The sequence below is a fragment of the Schistocerca americana genome, chromosome 3, assembly GCF_021461395.2.
Source record: "Schistocerca americana isolate TAMUIC-IGC-003095 chromosome 3, iqSchAmer2.1, whole genome shotgun sequence".
NCBI lineage: Eukaryota > Metazoa > Arthropoda > Insecta > Orthoptera > Acrididae > Schistocerca > Schistocerca americana.
In genome coordinates, this window is record NC_060121.1 from 701,813,604 (window position 1) to 701,828,388 (window position 14,785).

A 14,785-nucleotide genomic window follows, 5' to 3' on the forward strand; every position below is an offset into this window, starting at 1 on the left:
AGTTATTTTCAGCTGTTGCTGTCATTTACCGTCTTGTTAAGTCATCAGATGATCAAAACGAATTGCAAAATGATTTAGATAAAATATCTGTACGGTGCAAAAAGTGGCAATTGACCCTGAATAAAGAAAAGTGTGAAGTTATTCACACGAGTACTAAAAGAAATCACCCAAATTTCGATTACGCGACAAGTCACACAAATCTGAAGGCTGTAAATTCAGCTAAATACTTAGGTAATACAATTACAAATAACCTAAATTGGAACGATCGTATAGATAATATTGTGCGTAGAGCAAACCAAAGACTGCGGTTCATTGGCAGAACACTTAGAAGGTGCAACAGATCTACCGAAGAGACTGCTTACACTACAGTTGTCCGCCCTATTCTGGAGTATTGCTGTGCGATGTGGGATCCGCATCAGGTGGGACTAACGGATGACATCGAAAAAGTTCCAAGGAAGGCGGCACGTTTTGTATTATCGTGAAATAGGGGAGATAGTGCCACAGACATGATAAGTGAATTGGAGTGGCAATCATTAAAACAAAGAGGTTTTTCGCTGCGACGGGCTCTTCTCATGAAATTTAAATCACCAGTTTTCTCCTCCGATTGCGAAAACATACTGTTGGCACTCACCTATATAGGGAGAAATGATCATCACGATAAAATAAAATAATTCAGGGCTCGCACAGAGAAATGTAAGCGCTCGTTTTTCCCGCGCACCGTTCGAGAGTGGAACGGCAGAGAGACAGCTTGAAGATGGTTCACTGAACCCTCTACCAGGCACTTGATTGTGAATAGCAGAGTAATCACGTAGACGTAGATGTAGGTGTAGGAAAGATTCGTTTTAGTACTCATGTGGATGACCTCACACTTTTCGCACCATGTCTAATCATGTTGCAGTTGCTTTTGACATTCTAAATTCGAACTTACGACAAGCTCCTGTCTTTCAATATGGACGCTTCAATGTACACTGATCAGCCAAAACAACCAAAACAGTATGACCACTGCCACCGCGGCGTTGGATGCCGCCTGGTGGCGTTGGAGACACGTGACGCGTTAACAGAAGTACGTAAGTGGAGCACACGCGGACGGAGGATCACCCTAGCGAAGATATGGGTTGCAAACTGGGAAATCCATTGAGTTAAGCGACTTTGACAAAGGGCAGATTATTATTATACAGAGCCTCTGAACAAGTATCTAGAAAACAGCGAAGCTAGTTGAATGTTCACGTGCCACTGTCGTGAGCACCTATGGAAAGAGGTATAAGGACAGCGAAACTACGACTAGGCGTTAAGTGGTTGGACGTCCACGACTCTTCACAGAATGTGGGGTTTGAAAGCTTGTCTGCTCTGTAAAGTAGGCATCTCTGCCGAAAAAGCACAATGCTGGTGCATGCTTAAGTGTTTCGGAGTACGCCGTACATCGTACATTGTTGAACATGGAGCTCTTCAGCAGACCACCTCTACGTGTTCACCCAACGACGTCGTCAATTACGGTTGCAGTCGGCACGCGACCATCGGGATTCGACGGTCGATCACCGGAAACATGTCGGCTCTTCGGGTGAATCGAGTTTTTGCTACACTAGGTCGATTTTAGTCTCCAAAAACGCCGTCATCGAGGTGAACGACGGCTATAAGCTTCCAGCGCGCCACGAACGCAGGCTGGTGGGAGCAGTATTACTCTCTGGGAGACATTCTCCTACGTTTGCATGGGACCGGTGGTAGTAATCGAAGACGCACCTGCGTCCCTTCATACTTGATGATGTCTTCCCGGACGGCGATGCCATCTTTCAACAGTGTAATTGTCCATGTCTCGGAGCCAGAACCTTGCCACAGTGGTTTGAGGAGCATTGTTGTGAACTAACGCTGATGCCTCGGCGATCAAATTCGCCTGATGTAAATACTGGAAACGATCGGGGTCGCTATCGGGCGCCATCACCACGTACGCAAATCAGCGGCCCGTTATTTACGCCGAATTACATGATCTGTGCGTAGACATGTAATGACACATACCCCCACAAACCTACCAACAGCCTTTTGGATGCCTGATATGCGGAATCAGTTATGTATTTCTTTCCAAAGGCGGACAAACAAGGTTTTAAGCAAATGGTCATAATGCTTTGGCTCATCAGTGTAGGTCTTATTACACTGTATTCAGCGTACCACCATACATCATATCTTTGCACCCATTGACTGGATCACTGACACATAAGACATATTAGTCGACAAAGCCAATTAAAATTCAGGCTGCTGTAGGAAGTAAGCTTCATCCACTGAGGTGACAAAAGTCATGGGGTAGCGATGTGCCCATATACAGATGTTGGAAGTACCGTATACACAAGGTATAAAAGGACAATGTATTGGCGGAGCTGTCATCTGTGCTCAGTTGATTCGTGTGAAAAGGTTTTCGACTTGCTTGTGGCCACACAACGGGAATTACCAGACTTTAAACGCGAAACAGTAGTTGGAGCTAGACGTATGGGACTTTCCATTTCGGAAATCGTCACGGAATTCAGTTATCCGCTATCCACAATGTCAAGAGTGTACCGAGAATACATTTTCAGCATTACCTCTCACCAGGGACAACGCAGTAGCCGACGGCCTTCGCTTGACAACAGAGAGCAGCGGCCTTTCCGTAGGATGTCAGTGCTGACAGACAAGCAGCAGTGCGTGAAATACACACAGAAATCAATGTGGGACGAACGATGAACGTAATCGTGAGAGCCTTTCCTAAGAGCACGATATATCCTTCAGCACCTCTCCTGGGCTCGTGACCATATCGGTTGGACCTTAGACGACTGTAAGATCGTGGTCTGGTGAGATGAGTCCCAATTTGAGTTGGTAAGAGTGATTATGGTTCGAGTGTGGCGCAGATCCCTCGAAGACATGGACCGAAGTTGTCAACAAGACACTGTGGAAGCTCGTGACGGCTCAATAATGGTGTGGGCTGTTTCCATGTCAAATTACCTAATTTCGGAACATTTTCCTGCTCGAACATCACAAATATCGACGAAATGTTGTATGAACATTCGCACATGTCCCAATGAACAACAGTGAAGCTTAACGTTCGTGGAAGCAATACTGGCAGAGCGAACGTGAATTCTTGGCTACTTGGACTGTTGTACCTCGGGCTGTATTTTGTTAAAAGAAATGACATTTGACCATCTTGTACAACTTTATGCGTTCCATTAAGAATTATAATGAAATAAAATTTATGAATCATGTTCATTCAGAACATTTCAGCAAAATCGCTCGAAAAATCGACGTCCCACAAAACTTCAAAGTTTGGCTTCTTATACCTCAGGGACTAAAGGTATGACGAACGTGAAACTTGGCATTTACTAACTTAACAACATAAGTTTCCAAATACAAAGTTTCATTTATGTACCACTTTCCAATACCAGATAAATTAAGAGCAGATTTGAAGATTATGAAAAAAAAGAAAACTTTCCAAACTGGCCTCATTAAACAGCCAAATCGGTTTCGTTTCTCCACAGTGGGATGGCAATGCTAAATAATTTGTATCAAAGCTAGGCGCGAAAATCACGCGGCACGAAGAAAATGAAAACTTCGGATTCTTATACCTCGTAGTCTAAACGCATATTGAACACGAAACTTAATACGCAGTAGGTCGGTAACACAAGGATGTGTAATACAAAATTTCATTCACCTACCATTTTCCATTAATCTATAAATTCCTCGAAAAGCTAACGAAGTTTGTAAAAAGGCGAAAATAGGTTTGCATCTGACATTTGTTTAACAATTACCGTTTTCTATTAAAGCTTTAAAACCGGCATCATTCGAAAGAAAATGTTTTAAACCGCTACAGAACAGTTGGCTAACAATACTACATAAACCGAAGCAAATTAACCGGGGAAATCGTGTTGCGGATGAAGTTTTAAATTTGGCTTCTTATAGCTCATTCATTAAAGGCACGATAAACATGAAACTTTGGACACAAAGACATAGTAACGTAAGTTTTTCCAATATAAAATATCATTCCAGTACGTAACAGATCCTTTAAGGGGAAAAGAAAAATTCTGTATGGAATAAATATGCCGAGTAGCGGCAAAGGATTAATTTATAAATGTGCGATAGGCGTTGAGAGATAATATCTCAGATACTTTTTATTTCTAAAACAAAAGACAAAAACTTTAGTTTATTATTATTATTATTATTATTCTGCTCTGCCTGTTGGAGTTTTGAGTGGAACGTCTTAGCGTTATCTGCCATACGCCGTATAGTTATTCAGTTGATAAAGTTAGTCATCGGCGTTTTATTTAAAATGACAGTATACCGAACCTAATTGCTTCCGTCTTAAACAATTTGTATTTGTGTAGTAATACTTCGCAGAAATCAGCGCGAAGATAATTGATGTAGGATAATAGCGATTAACTATCATTTTATTAGCGGTCTCGTATTATAATATCTGTCCTTTCAGAGGCGCAACCTGTACCTTTTAAATATCGAAGTCTGATGTTTCCTTTTCTGGCGACATTAAGTTACAAAATATCGTTATAATTGTTTTAATTACGAAAGCCATTATTCCTTCGAGGCTTTTGCAAAAATCACTAAAAAGAAAGTCACCATAAAAGTCAAGCAAAGTTACATTAATATTAAAACTGCAATTCTATTTGAAAGACCTTAACTCAAACCTGTAAAACGAATATTTATCTCATTCACGAATAAGCCAGCCTTTACACACCGCTTTCTAAATTTCTACAAAATCAATTCAAATTTTATTTTCGTAAAAATTACAAAAATAGATGATATTCAATTTACTTTTAGAAAATCTGTTTCCAATAACTAATTTAAAACTATCACGGTTGGAAAGAACATGTTTTCAAGCATTCAGAAAATCACGTTCGATTTTCCAGTGGTGCGCTAACAATACTTGAAAATGGCAGATAAATTTGGGGAAATGTACCTTGGCAACAGCTACATTGCAGCAACCTGTTGTCCGTGTTCCGTTGCAAATGGTTTTTGTTTTTAAATTGACGGGTAATATCTCACTATATTGCCTTGGTCCATGTTGACATTGTCACTACTGGTACCAGAACATAAATCGGCAACCCCATCGCCAGTAGGGGCCACGGCCATTAGCCGTACAATACAAGCCAGAGGTAGGTTTCTTCATTCAGTTCCCTAATCCCGTAATCTGGTTTCTTAATGTAGGTTCCAAAGCCAGGTGATGATAGCTCTATGCTTACAAAGTCATTCGCTAAATACCTTATCTACAATTCTCAGATCTGTAAGAGTATTTCACATATGCGGTAAGCAAAAAGTAATATCAGTTTTTATTTTAAACTTCTCAACATTGCAACATTACTGCCATATCAACCGAACAAAATGAAGAAGTAATAAAATAGATGCCTTTTCAAGGCCAAGCTCGTTCACATTATTGGTCCGAAAGCCAGGATGCTTGTTGTGTACTAGAACGCCGCCTCATTTCCACGCTCCTTATTTATTTAATATCAACGTTTGGCCGACACATCAATTTACAGAAAATGAACTGCAGAAAGTGGCTCAAAAATATCGAAACTTTGGATTGTTCAGCGTCGATTTTTTTCTGGCTAATGTGGCTCTTTAATTTAGTTTCATTATTATTCTTAAGACGACACATAAAGTTGTACAAGATGGCCAAATTTCGTTTCTTTCAACAAAATACTGCCCGAGATACAGCAACCCAAAGTCGCCAGATGTTTACGCCTGCTCTGCGTAAAGTCGTGCATGAAGACAAACAAGAGGCTGTATCTCGGTCAGTATTGCTTCGACGAACGTTAAACTATACCAATGTTCGTTGGGGACATATACCAATGCTCATATAAAATTTTGTTTAAATCCTTAATAGCAAAGCAGGGCGGCTTAGGTGAGTTGACATGGTACGACCCTGGTGGTGCCACTAGCAGAGAAAATCGGCTCTGGTTGGAAGATGATGTTTCTCTCAGAGCGCAGCCAATATTTCCGCGTGTGTTATCTGCGCTTTCATATATGCTCACAAAACGGCTAATGGTGTGAGCACAATGAGAAGGAGTCGGCTCCAACCTCCTCCCGCCTAAATCACACATTCTCTCTCCTCGCGATGAGGCTATGTCAGCGTCATCTGACTGCGACAGACAGAATCGAGACTCATCTCTTAACTCTCTAGAATGCCACTCATTGTTCACTGTGGCTCTTCACTTCGCAAATGTGTGTTGTTTGCGATTTGGTTTCACTGGCACTCTCTCCATGGCAACTCAAAATTTCAACCCAGCTTCCGGTAATTTCTTCCTAATGGTACTTGGTTACAATCTGCCTGTAATCTCAGCCTGGGTTTCAGCTGTTGTCAGCCTAAAATTTGTCAGAGCCAGCTGAATAATCCTCCAGACTACTCGTGGCGTAGTCCTTCTGGAAGGACCCATGCCTACTCTTGTTGCCCCGCTTGACTGAGTATATCTCGTTGCTTCTCGTTCTGCAGTCATTGCTATTCATCCTATGGTCAGCGCACTATGTAGGTACGATGCTCCCAGGTCCTTCATGTTCATGATATGATATTTTTTTAACCAACGTATTACATAGCCACGAAACTGCTGGTGTGACAGTGTAGTAGCGTTCGGCCAAGGTATTCCTGGTGTGACACATCCTATTTCAGTCAGTCTCCGCAGCTCGTGGTCTTGCGGTAGCGTTCTCGCTTCCCGCGGACGGGGTTCCGGGTTCGATTCCCGGCGGGGTCAGGGATTTTCTCTGCCTCGTGATGACTGGGTGTTGTGTGTTCTTCATCATCATTTCATCATCATTGACTCGCAAGTCGCCGAAGTAGCGTCAAATAAAAAGGACTTGCAATACGGCGGCCGAACTCACCCGCATGGGGCCTCCCGGCCAACAATGCCATACGATCATTTCATTTCATTTCAGTCAGTGTATTTGCGTAGAAAGCGGCAACAAAACTTATATGCACGGAGAGATGTGACAGACATGGTGTATAAATTAGTATATAGCGATCTCTGTATATATGTGAGTGGAATTCGTAGTCTGCAAGCCATTTTACGGCGTGTGGGGGAATCATGTACGCGATAAGGACGACCGTTGGTAACCCGCTTCACGAGCTCCTATTTCGATGATTTTAGCACCATGGCAACTTCGCGAGATGCATGTAAAAAAAAGTAATACGTTGTTTGACTCTTCTTGATCTACGTATTTAGTCGGAATTTTAAGAGCACACTTCGTGATGCACAACTTCAGTCTTGGGACGTCTGCCGTTGCACCCCTGTCACGATCTCTTGCTTGTTAAACAAAACCGTCGTCGAAGCATGCTATAGCGCTTCGGATCTTCCCATTAATCTGACATGGTAAGGCTTCCAGTATGGAGAACAGTGCTCAAGAATCGGTTGTACAGGGGTATTGTAAGCTACTTTCATCATGGGTGAATTATGTATCTAGAATATGACATTATCTTCTCCAGCGAGAAATGAAGACGAAAAGTGCAGACGTTGCAAAGTAGCGGCATACTCTTCTACCACAGCTATCGAAATCTGTAGTCATAGAACTGTTTCTAAAGTCTACACGGCATATCTTACAACTGCACAAAGGCTTAGGTGCAGATTTCAAATGATTGGGACATTGTCTTAAAAATCAATCGAGATACGAATAAAGGCCAATTTAAGCAACTGCGGCCCTGTTAAAAATCTTAATCAAGGCAAAAAATCTAATGCAGAGAACCTCCACTTGCGATCGTCCGTCAGCAAGTCTAACGACTACTTCAGCAGACTACAGAGATGGATGCTGGTATGGCGCATCAGACTGAAGCCGACGAAATCGTAGACTATACTATTCAGACACCGTAGTTCCAAAAAATATAAAGAATCTGACAACCTTAGGCTTACTCTTTAGGGCATTCTCTTCACCCTGACTGACTCAACTAAATATCTAGGAGTCAATCTGGAGAAATATTTCAGTGTCCGGATGCACACAAAATATCCACCGGTGAGCCACAAAATTATGACCTTCAGCTTAACAGAGTGCTGGTCAACCTTCTGTAGTACCATTCTGACGTTGTGACACGGACAATTACCCTGCAGGAAGATGCCATCGCCGTCGGGAAAGGCATCAATCAAGAAGGGATGCAGGTAGTCTGCAAGAGTGTTCACGTTGTCCACGCTTCATTTTGCTTTGGATTACCACCATAGGTCCTACAGAAGCTCAGATTGATATTCTCCATTTCTCCATAACATAACACTCTCCCCATTTGCCTGCCTCCCGCCCCCCCCCCTCCCCCGCTTACATGACGGTGAACTGAACACGACAATCGGCCTGCTGTAAAAAGAAACGCGATGCATCCTACCAGGCGACACGTTTCTGTTGTTACACGGTCCAGTCTGCAAATACGTATAATTGACAATGTTACTGGCGCAATAAAGGAACACGTAACGGTCACCTGCTGTGGAGTCCCCATGTTGAACAATGTGCACTGAACAGTGAGCTCCAAGGTATGTGTGCGAGCACCAGCATTGTGCTCAGACGCCAAATATGCCACAGATTGTCGCCTATCCTGCTTTACATAGTGGACAACCCTTCAGTCGTCACATTCTACGGAGGGGTGTGGATGTCGATCAACTTGTCACCCGCTCGTGGTGTCATCGTCCTTCAGTTCCTTTACATAGATGCTCACGACAGTAGCACGGAAATAGATAACTAGCTTTGCCATTTCCAAGGTGCTCGCTCCCAGACGCCCTTTGTCGAAGTCGCGTGTTTCAGTGGATTTCCTTAGTTACAGCCCATACCATCACTAAAATGACTAAGTATTTATCTTTGCTCCGTTTATCTGCTCTCCTTATTGCATCTAGTAGGAAAGTAGTTATGTATTTGCGTAAAATTTGACCTTGAACAGTCCCTAATTCTTTCTACTCTCCCCTCTCCAGCACTGCGTCCCTCCACCAAACTCTCGCCCCTCCCCCGCTCTCATATCACCCCTCCCTGTCCCCTTTCTCAAGTCACACCTCTTCACCTCCTACTCCCCATTTTACATCCATTATCTTGAAAACTGACCAATCACTGAGCCTCTAAGTCAACTGCATTTCAGTAAACACATATTCACTTCTACCAATCACAGTTCGCTATTTACTCCCATCAAAATGAAATCTACATACACTATCTGATTCTGATCAAAAGTATCTGAATGCCCGAATATAATGCGGATTTGGTTACTAGATGTCACCAGATTCGGACCTGCCAGTATGAAAGGAGGCAGGGAGTATTGTGTTGTCAGTACGGAAGCTTTAACAACAGGATGGGTCTGTCAGGAGATGTCAGTGACTTCGAACACTGACTAGTCGTTGGATGTTACCTGAGTAAAAAATCACTCAGAGACATTTCAATCCATCTAAAGCTGCCCATGCCGACTGTTGATGATTTGACTGTGAAGTGTAAACGGGAAGGAACACACACAGCTAAACCACAGCCAGACAGATATCGTGTACTGACGGAAAAGGACCGTCGAGCACTGCAGGGGGTGATGGTAAAAATCGGATGAAATTAGCGGAAGGAATCACTTACCAGTTCCAGATGCTACCTCCAGTCCAGTTAGCACAATGACTGTGCGTAGAGAGTTAAAAAGAAAGGGGTAGAATGGTAGAGTAGCTTCTCATAGGCCGCTCATTTCTGTAGTGAATGCTAAGTGATGCTTGAAGTGATGCGAAGAGCGACGGCACTGGACATTAGATGACTGGAGATAAGTGATTTACTTTGCTGGATCAGGCTATACCCTGTAGCAATCCGGTAGAATAGTCTGGGTTTGGTGAATGCCTGACGAACATCATATGTCATCAAGTGTCGTGCCAACACTGAAGTACAGAGGAGATGGTGTTACGGTATGGGTATGTTTATCGTTGTTAGGGCGTGGTCCACCTATTACCTTTAAGGAAACGCTAAATGCGGAAGGTCATCAACACATTTTATAGCATTGTGTACCGCGTACAGTAGAGGAATAGTTCGAAGACGATGATTGTCTGTATCACAATGACAATCCATGCTGTCATAAAGCAGCATATGTGAGGGAATCGTTTGTGGACAATAACGTTCTTGAAATGGACTGGCTTACTGAGACTCCCGACCTTAACCCAACACAACACCTTCGGAATGACTTCGCTCCAGACTCAAGGGTACAGCATCATGTTCTCTGTTTTGGTTCTTTTGGAAGATTGGGGTGCCATTCCTCCACAGACATTCAGACACTTCATTGAGAATCTCCCCAGCGGATTTCAAGCCGTCATAAAGGCTAAAGATAGGCACACCTCATATTAACGTCCATTAATAGGCGTCCGAATACTTTCGAGCAGATAGTGTATTTATAATGACAGAAGGCTAAGAAGGATGTGCAGACATTGAAGGGGGAGAAGAAGAAGAAGATGAAGATGATGAGGAAGATGATGAAGAAGGAGAAGAAGAAAAGCAACTTGTAGTAGAGAAGGGAGGAAGATTGACAGCATATTTTTTTGGTGCATTGTTAGGTAAAACGCATAATACTATATACGGCCTCAGATTCGGTCTGATGGCACGTGTGTAAATGGTTGGTGATTCGCTGGTAGTTGTCGAGGGAGATGATTTTATAGTTCACTCTGTAAAATACCCAGTAATGAAATAATTATATAGCCTATTGTTTAGTTTTAAACAGTAAATGGGGTTACACAATAAGAAATTTCAAAAACCGCACTAAAATTCTCAGGGCTGCTAATGCTTACGGACAAAATTGTCTCTTCTGCACGCCAATAAATTCCAACAGAAGCTACGAGTATAACAATATAGTTAAGCCTGCATTAAGTAAAAGTGTTGGCTTATCATCATTATCATTATCATCTCTCAGAGAAAGAGGAAGAGGTGAAACTCAAGATAGTGAAATATATGTCTGCATGGGTTTGTACTTACGTAGAGGGAACAAAAATGAGTATGTTGCTCTAGACTGGAAGACGGCCTCAAATGAATCGTCAGCGTGTATCAGCTATGTCCACTGGAATAACTCGAATGAACTGTTAGAGTGTTTACTTCTATTGCTAGCATCAGATGCGGTGGGGAACAATTCCCAGACATCTATTGAAGAGGAACTTCAGGAAGTGGCTACTATTGTTTGAAGTTTAAGATGGCTGCAGAAAATTAAGTAAAAGACTCAATTTCAGAATGGGAAATTGCATATGAGAATATTGCGTCCATTGAAAGAAACCCACAAAAGATATATTTCACAGATTCGAAACATTGGGGAACAGTTCGCGAAATTATTGCATGGGATTCTGCATATTGAATAGTATGTCTTGGAGCTTAGCAACAGTTAGCGACATCTTGTATTCGATTTCAAAGAAGGATTGAACATGAAACCAGAATTCTAGTTTCGATATTGCAAACCCATTACATGTCTCTCTATAAGTCTCGCTTTCTCTGTTGGATCTGGAGAGGTTATCTGGTGCACGTTTGTGTTATCGAAATCAGAGTCGAAAGAAATAACTGTTCAGTTACACTTAATGAAACATGATGGGTATCGTATACAGGCAACATATTAGTAAAGATATGTCCGCAAAGAAGAAAACGAAGAACAAGAATGCGAAAAGTGTGTTAACCCACACAGTCGACAAATGTTCTCAACATCAGTATACACAGCGCTATGTATACGAACGTCATTCTCTGTGAGATGCCATTCGACATTGCAGTGAATGAAGAAGAAGAAGAAGAAGAAGAAGGAGAAAATAATGATGAGTAACATAATGAGTGTGAGAGAAAAGATTCTTGTTGACGACTCTTTTACTCAGCACGTCGTCAACCAGTTTTCACTCACAACGAATCATATTGGCTGTGATTAAAAATGGAAACATGTATATACCACTCTGCGAGAGTCATCTGTATACTGTGGGAACACTTCCAGATTATAACAGAAGTGTTGAAAGCTGCTGACGTTGTCTTAAATAAAAATGTGCACTTCACTTGTTTTCAGAAATTCAGTTTTGTTCGAGTAACCAAATTATATGGGAATTACAATGCTAATGAAAATACGTTATGTGATCAAAAGTATCCGGACACCCCCAAAAACATACGGTTTTTATATTAGATGCATTGTGCTGCCACCAGCTGCCAGATACTACATATAAGCGACCTCAGCAGTCGTTAGACATCGTGAGAGAGCAGAATGGGGCGCTCCGCGGAACTCGCGGACTTAGAACGTGGTCAGGTAATTGGGTGTCACTTGTGTCATACCTCTGTACGCGAGATTTCCACACTCCTAAACATCCCTAGGTCCACTGTTTCCGATGTGATAGTGAAATGGAAACGTGAAGGGACACGTACAGCACAAAAGCATACAGGCCGACCTCGTCTGTTGACTGACAGAGACCTCCGACTGTTGAAGAGGGTCGTAATGTGCCATAGGCACACATCTATCCAGACCATCACACATGAATTCTAAACTGCATCAGAATCCGTGCAAGTACTATGAAAGTTACGCGGGAGATGAGAAAACTTGGATTTCATGGTCGAGCGGCTGCTCATAAGCCGCACATCACGCGGGTAAATGCCAAACGACACATCGCATGGTGTAAGGTGCGTAAACATTGGACGATTGAACAGTGGAGAAACGTTGTGTGGCGTGACGAATCACGGTACACAATGTGGCGATCCGATGGCAGGGTGTGGATATGGCGAATGCCCGGTGAACGTCATCTTCCAGCTTGTGTAGTGCCAACAGTAAAATTCGGAGGCGGTGGAGTTACGGTGTGGTCGTGTTTTTAAAAAAATGTGTGTGAAATCTTATGGGACTTAACTATTAAGGTCATCAGTCCCTAAGCTTACACACTATTTAACCTAAATTATTCTAAGGACAAACACACACGCCCAATGCCCGAAGGAGGACTCGAACCTCCACCGGGATCAGCCGCACGGTCGTGTTTTTCATGGAGGAGTCTTGTACCCCTTGTTGTTTTGCGTGGCTCTATCACAACGCAGGCCTACATTGATGGTTTAAGCACCTTCTTGCTTCACACTGTTGAAGAGCAATTCGAGGACGGCGATTGCATCTGTCAACAGGATCGAGCACCTGTTTATAACGCACGCTGCACGGCCTGTGGCGGTGTGGGTTACACGACAATAACATCCCTGTAATGCACTGGTCTGCACAGAGTCCCGACCTGAATCCTACAGAACACCTTTGGGATGTTTTGGAACGACGACTTCGTGCCAGGCCTCAACGACCGACATCGATAACTCCCTAGTGCAGCACTCCGTGAGTAATGAGCTGTCATTCCACAAGAAACCTTCCAGCACGTGATTGAACATATGCCTGCGAGAGTGGAAGCTGTCAACATGGCTAAGAGTGGATCAACACTATATTGAATTCCAGCATTACCAATGGAGCGCGCCACGAACTTGTAAGTCATTTTCAGCCAGGAGTCCGGATACTTTTGATCACATAGTGTATATGCATCTTTTACAACAAGTGACACCACTGCACTGCAGAATGCAGGTGGGGGAAAGAAACGGGATAGCTTCTCCATACAGCTCCAGTATTTATTATTATTAGAAGGAAGGTCAGCATTCGGGTATTGGTTCTTTATAAGATACTTCGACGTCCAGCAATTCCGCAAATCTTGACCAATCAGCCTTCTTAAAATTAAACTTTCTCTGAAGAGATACCTTCTGTGGTCTTATAGCAGCAAATAATTGACACATAATGGTCTATGCTGCGGGTTGGGTATTGGGGAGCAGACAGATTTTACACATTGTTGGCTGATACAGCAGCTACCAGAAATTAGGGTAGGATTGTAAGCTCGCCTCCATTTGCCACTGTTAAAAGATCCAGGCAGGTTTGCATCATGGATTAAAGCCAGGCGACTTGCCTCTTCCCATACTTGTACTGCTGTCCCATTCTTATCTTCATGGTTATAGCCCCAAACGGTAAAATGGCTGTTGAAATCGCCGATCACAATCTGCACATGTTTATTTAGAAAATTGGGTGCTTTGTTAACAATGAATTCAGCACCAGGTGGGTTATTTAACGATGTAACGGTGCAATTAACTGTTTCTAGAGTGAGAATTTCAATGTTCTTTTACTCCGTGAATGCTGTGGATAAGATCTGGATGTCTGGATGAACAAAGATAGCACTTCCATATTTATCATGTTGTCTTTCAATGGCGAGACGCGTTCCGTCTATTTTTCTTCTGCGCATGTCACAACTTCTATGTGTCTCCTGTATGCACAGTATGTGGCTCTGGTGTTGATTGCATAGTTCTCGTAGCAGTTCTTCTTGGCTGGTGTTATGATATCTATGTTAATAGATATAATCGTTAACTGTGGCTCTGAAAAGGGCTCAGGTATATACGTTTGTGCCGTGAAAGGATCAGCCGTCAGATTATTTTGAATCATCTTCTGACGTTGCCCAGGGTACGCCCGATTGCTTTTATCATCCTGATCACAGATCATCGCCATGTTCTCGGAGGCTCCTTTCGTGTACCCCAGCTCCAGTATGATATTAGGATTCGCAGAGAATAACAGGAAGATTATTTTAGGTGCTAGCCATGAACTTGCACTGATTCGCACCAGACGAGACCCAAATTGTATTAACTCAGATGAAGCCGACACCAAACTGAAATCCGTGCTCGAAAAAATATATTGTGAATTGCCAGAAAATGTACTGACGTGGTTATTCATGTAATAAAGAGCGTGCTGTCTTATAGCGGGACGTGTTATCTGTCTCCCTAATCCTATTCCAGGGTAGGGCACTACGTTGGTGACCCGTGCCGGCCGCGTACTCATTTGTTTTCAAGCCGATTCGTACAC